We start from the raw sequence: 6,000 nt of genomic DNA, 5'->3' as shown, positions 1-6,000 counted from the left end.
GTGTGTGTAATGCAAGCTACACTAGATCAATGAGATTTCAAATACATAAAAGTTAGGGAAGGCTAAATTATGGTTTCCTCTGCAACTGTAATACAGCTCCCCTGGGTAGGTGTATTATCTTCTTGGATAGGGAACTGTTCTTAGTGAACTCCTAAGAACTGGGATTGTTTAATCATAACTAGAGCTGGGTGGGAAATGATTTTCCCATTCCGTGAGAGTTTTGAGATTTTGAAATTTTTCCCATCCCAAATTGGGGTGAAATGTCAAAATCTTGAATATGTTTGTGATCTGATAATCTGAAAAAAAAAATCAGATTGGTTCAATCAAAACATTTCGATAATTTCTATTTCATTTAATGTTTTTAATATTTTAAACTTCTTTTTAACTACAAATGAACTACAGTCTTGAAACAGAAAACACAACTTTTTGTTTTGAAAACATCATAACAGGATGTTTTGAACAATTTCAAAACTTTTTTTCTCAAAAATGTTTTGAATCCGGAGAGATGTCGGAACTAATCCTTTCCCACAAATCATTTCATTGTTCATTAACTGACATTTTTCCAGTGAAAAAAAAATTTGTTAGAAAGTTTCTGATCAGTTCTGATAAGAACTTGTGGAATTCAATGGGCAGGTGGATACTGCTTACTATACAAATGTCATATTTATCAATATCACTTTCACTTTTACTACTTTAGTAAGGGTAGCCACGCTAGCTCTGATTTTCAGAAGTGTTGAGCACACACATTTCTAGTTAAAATCAATAGAAGATGCAGGTACTCAGCTTCTCAGAAAATCAGGGCTAACGTCTCTTCAGCTCCCAGTACTCTCTGCAGGTTGCCAGACTGCCTCTGTGGGTCTTCTGTGACTCAGCCCTCCAGTCAGGTCACACAGTGCAACCCTCTCCTGGCGTACAACAAACTCAAATAGAAGTAGTTCCTTGTTCCTACCCTTCTGGGACTTAATTCCCTCTCCAGATTTATAACAGCAAGGTTCCTCCTGAATACCTGTTACCAATTGTGGCCTTGATTGGCTGTTGTTGATCCCCAGCTCTTCTAGTTGTTGGATCTCAATGGTTCCCAAAAACAACTGTTTCCCGTATGCTTCTCTACTTACTGCTCTTTTCCTCTCAGAAAGTTCTTTCCTGAGCTGTGGTGTAGCAGAGCAGTGGGGCCTCCAGAAAGGGGCCGTGAAGGTCAGGTACATCGCGTCACAATTCTACATGGGGATCCTATATTGGTAGACTTGACATCACACGGTGAATTCTAAGTGGTGCTAAAGGTTACTTAAGTTCACTTTACAAAACACCTCAACCAGTTTCTTTGTGTATCTTATCTCTCCCGTTTACATAGTGGTGGGAATTTAAGACATCAAACACAATGGCCAGCATCTTCTTCTCAGTGTAAGATAAAATTCTTTCTCCCTTGTTTAGAGATCTCAGTTCAAATACCTCTGACTGCCCTTTCTATATAAGGCTTGTGTTAAGTCCTTTGGAAGATGCATTTATTAATGCAATTGGCATAGTTAAATCACTAGATTTTAAAACTGTCAGACTGGTAATCAGTGTTTTTAATTGCCCAGGTGCCTATTTATGCCTGTTTTCCCAATTTCTGCAGTTCCCCAAATGGTTTATTGACCACAGATCAGAATGGATTCTATCAAAGAGTTTATCATCTCCATAAATATCTGTTGATCTGCTTTACATTGTGGAGTGTATATTTCAATCATTGCCTTTATTTTATCTGAATCAGCAATTAAGTCATCTTTGCTCAACTTATGTCCAAGATAGAGAACTTCCTCTAGCACCCACCCCCACTTTTAACTTTTGCAAATTCATTGTTACATGGCTTTCTCTTGCTCTCTGTAAAACTTGCCTAAATCTTGCATTGTATTTTTAAGGTCCCAAATCCAAATTTGAACATCATCTGTTATAACTTCAACACCTTGTAATTGCTCAAAGTTCTGTGCAATTACTGTGAGATGCCTTGGGAACAGAACTAATACCACATGTTATTTGCTTAAAGTTACAGGGGCAGCTCCTCAGAGGGTGTAAATTATCATCACTCCATTGGCTTCAATGGAGCCATGAAAGTTCACACCAGCTGAAGATCCCATCCATAATGTCTATATGGAAAGTCACTAGCTTAGAACTGGACTTATCTAACTTTATTTCCCAGAACATTTGTCTTGGACCTAGAACTAAAACTGTTTTTACTTCTGGGAGCTTTTCTGCCACTTCTTTTCATCAGACAACGTTCACATTTCATTACTTTGTTTTTAATTGTGTGAATTGACGCGTAAACTTACTTTATTAGGTTTTCCAATAATTCACAGATTTTCTACATTATAGAGTTCAAGTCTTCTCATACATCTATCCGGGCAAGTGGAATTTTTCTGGGTGCTTGGATCACTGTAGTTAGTGATTTGTAGTTCTTATTGTAGTATTCATCCAGACATCCTGGAAGACATCTAAGAGTTCTCCTGTGTTCCCTGTTTGTATTTGTGATTCTGTGGCATTTACAACAAATCCTCTTTTCACTAACTTCACAGCTATACAGATTTCCATTTCTAACACAGGAGGTACATCTGCACTTACCCTTGCCATGTTAAGTGATACTGGTTTTCACAACAAGTTGTAACTCTTACTGGTCCTTTCACACTTTTAAATCCAGAATATGGCTTTAGATTACTGTACCATTTCCTTAGCTACAGTAATATGTATTTTCTTTAGAATAACAGTTCATTTGTGCTCTTGTATTCAGTTTAAAACAATACAACACTGCCACTAACACTGCATTTGCCATTCTGAAGCAGTTTGCTCTGTACTCAGAAAGCTATGTCATTGCTTTGTTGTTTTTTAAGCATGTGGTCACTCTTGGCATTAACTGTATGACATACTTTTTGAATAGTGTTTTTTCCGCGCTACTGCATTTACGGCATATTTGAGCAAATGTTGGGCAGTTTCTTGCTGTATGTTTTCAACCACATCTAGTGCACAGGAATTTTTGCCTGTCAGATGACCTTTCATTTCCATTTGGAATGTTATTTTTTGTGTCCTGCCTTCACTTTTTAAGATAACGTCACAAAGACTAGCTACTCATTATGGACTGGTTTGTCCAGAATCCAGATTTGCAATTAATTAACTCAGTTGGTTCTCCAAATGTCTATTCCCACAGTAATCTGTACCTCACTTGATGATTTTGTAAATTATTCTGGAGTTACATAGTTCTTTGAATTAGCTATCTTACACGGGGAATGCTCACAGGGCTAATGCAGGCTTTGGCATAGTGATATCCCTCTTAATAACCTGATAAAACTCCTTACTCCACCTAAAGTGCCTATTAGTTTTGCTTGTACAGACTAGGATTTGCTCCCAGTGTCACAACTAATTAAAAAAAAATCTCTATTATGATCCAAAAGAAAGGTTTTTTAAAAATCACTAAAAGACTGGAAGACGTTACTGTCATGTAATATTGATTTTTCCTATATAATTCATTTAAAAAAATTCAACTTAAATCCCATATTCTTTACCATTTAGCTCATAGAAACCCTGCATAGAAGTGGTTTACCTATGTAATCAGTGCTTAGAATTTTTTTAAATTGTGACATACAACATTCATTGTATCAGTTAATTGCATGTTTCTGTTAATCATTGTAATTTATTTCCAGATTTAGAGTCAGCTTTCCATACCAATTCTTCCAATGGGACCACATATCAGACATCCTTGGGACATGGAACAGCTTAATTGCAGGTAGCCTACTAGCTATTTTAGTCCTGGAGAATAAATACCAGATGTATCCTCCAAAGGGCACTATTGAAAAAAAAGGTCTAGATGTAGTTTTTCACAAGCTGGGGGACCCAGCTTATTTGTCTTCCAATTCTAACAGGGGCTTTAATTCACATTTATCACTGGGTTATTTGTAATGGTTCCATAACTGAAGGCTCTGTGCATAAAATAATCTTACAGGACCATGAGAAGACTTTATTGATCCTTAACAAATGAAGAAGGATTTCTGTGCTTGATCTGCAGTGAAGAAGTACATTGGAATGTTATATTAAGATGTAGCTAATCACACCAGTGCATGGAAATTCAAGTGTTTGTGGGAAGGTGATTATTTTATTCATAAATGAAGTTGTATAACCTGATTGGTAAGAATAAACTAAAGAACAGGGTTTTAAATTGTTTTCTTAACTAATGAAATGTAGTTAAATTCAACCACTGCACATTTGCTGTCTCAAAACTGGTGAAAACGAATAGTTTGTCAGTTCACTGTACCCAGAACATATTTTGCACAAATGAAACGTATTGCCCTCCAAAACAACCCACAGAAGCCTTGTAGTATTTGGAATTGGACTGCCCACTTCTATTTCAAATATTTAGCCCATTATTAATTTTGTTAAATTGTGTTTAGAGTGGAAATCACTTTAGATGGCAAAAGAGAGAGTTGAAGCGATGAACAATCTTGTGGACATCAAAATAGATTAATTTGAGACCAACAGAAACTACAAAAAATGCCATTCTCCTGTGTAACAGAATTTATAGTTTATTTGGGGAAGATAAATATAGGATGGATATTGGTTCAGAAGATGCTATTTCCTAGAAAGTCTTCCAAGTAACTTTGAAAACTAAACAAAAATATCAGATACTCTGCCCCACCTCAGTGGAGAATCCAAAAAGACAATAGCAAATCCAGTCACTAGGACATTGACTCCTAGTAACCAATGGCCCAGAGGGAGATGGATTTCCCAATCTCTCAATGGGGAAGCCGAGCAACATCCCCCAGCTCAAGAACAAAAGGGCTGGAAAGGTGTGTGGTGGGGGGATAAATTCAACTTAAATCCCATATTCTTTTTTCTTTCACTCCCTCAGGGAACTGATGGGCAGGATCCTCTGGGAGAATAACATGGGCGGGGGGAGGGGGCGGGGGAAAGGAGTCCAGGAGAGCTGGCTGTATTTTAAAGAATCCTTATTGAAGTTACAGAGACAAACCATCCCGATGTGTAGAAAGAATAGTAAATATGGCAGGTGACCAGATTGGCTTAACAGTGAAATCCTTGCTGATCTTAAACACAAAAAAGAAGCTTACAAGAAGTGGAAGATTGGACAAATGACCAGGGAGGAGTATAAAAATATTGCTCAGGCATGCAGGAGTGAAATCAGGAAGGCCAAATCACACTTGGAGTTGGAGTAGCAAGAGATGTTAAGAGTAACAAGAAGGGTTTCTTCAGGTATGTTGGCAACAAGAAGACAGTCAAGGAAAGTGTGGGCCCCTTACTGAATGAGGGAGGCAACCTAATGACAGAGGATGTGGAAAAAGCTAATGTACTCAATGCTTTTTTTGTCTCTGTCTTCACGAACAAGGTCAGCTCCCAGACTACTGCACTGGGCAGCACAGCACGGGGAGGAGGTGACCAGCCCTCTGTGGAGAAAGAAGTGGTTCAGGACTATTTAGAAAAGCTGGACGAGCACAAGTCCATGGGGCCAGATGCCCTGCATCCGAGAGTGCTAAAGGAGTTGGCTGATGTGATTGCAGAGCCATTGGCCATTATCTTTGAAAACTCATGGCAATCGGGGGAGGTCCCGGACGACTGGAAAAAGGCTAATGTAGTGCCCATCTTTAAAAAAGGGAAGAAGGAGGATCCGGGAAACTACAGGCCAGTCAGCCTCATCTCAGTCCCTGGAAAAATCATGGAGCAGGTCCTCAAGGAATCAATTCTGAAGCATTTAGAGGAGAGGAAGGTGATCAGGAACAGTCAGCATGGATTCACCAAGGGCAAGTCATGACTGACTAATCTAATTGCCTTCTATGATGAGATAACTGGCTCTGTGGATGAGGGGAAAGCAGTGGACGTGTTGTTCCTTGACTTTAGCAAAGCTTTTGACATGGTCTCCCACAGTATTCTTGTCAGCAAGTTAAAGAAGTATGGGCTGGATGAATGCACTATAAGGTGGATAGAAAGTTGGCTAGATTGTCAGGCTCAACGGGTAGTGATCAATGG

Source organism: Natator depressus, chromosome 1, assembly GCF_965152275.1.
Source record: "Natator depressus isolate rNatDep1 chromosome 1, rNatDep2.hap1, whole genome shotgun sequence".
Taxonomy (NCBI): Eukaryota; Metazoa; Chordata; order Testudines; family Cheloniidae; genus Natator; species Natator depressus.
Note: the sequence above shows the minus strand (reverse complement) of the source record.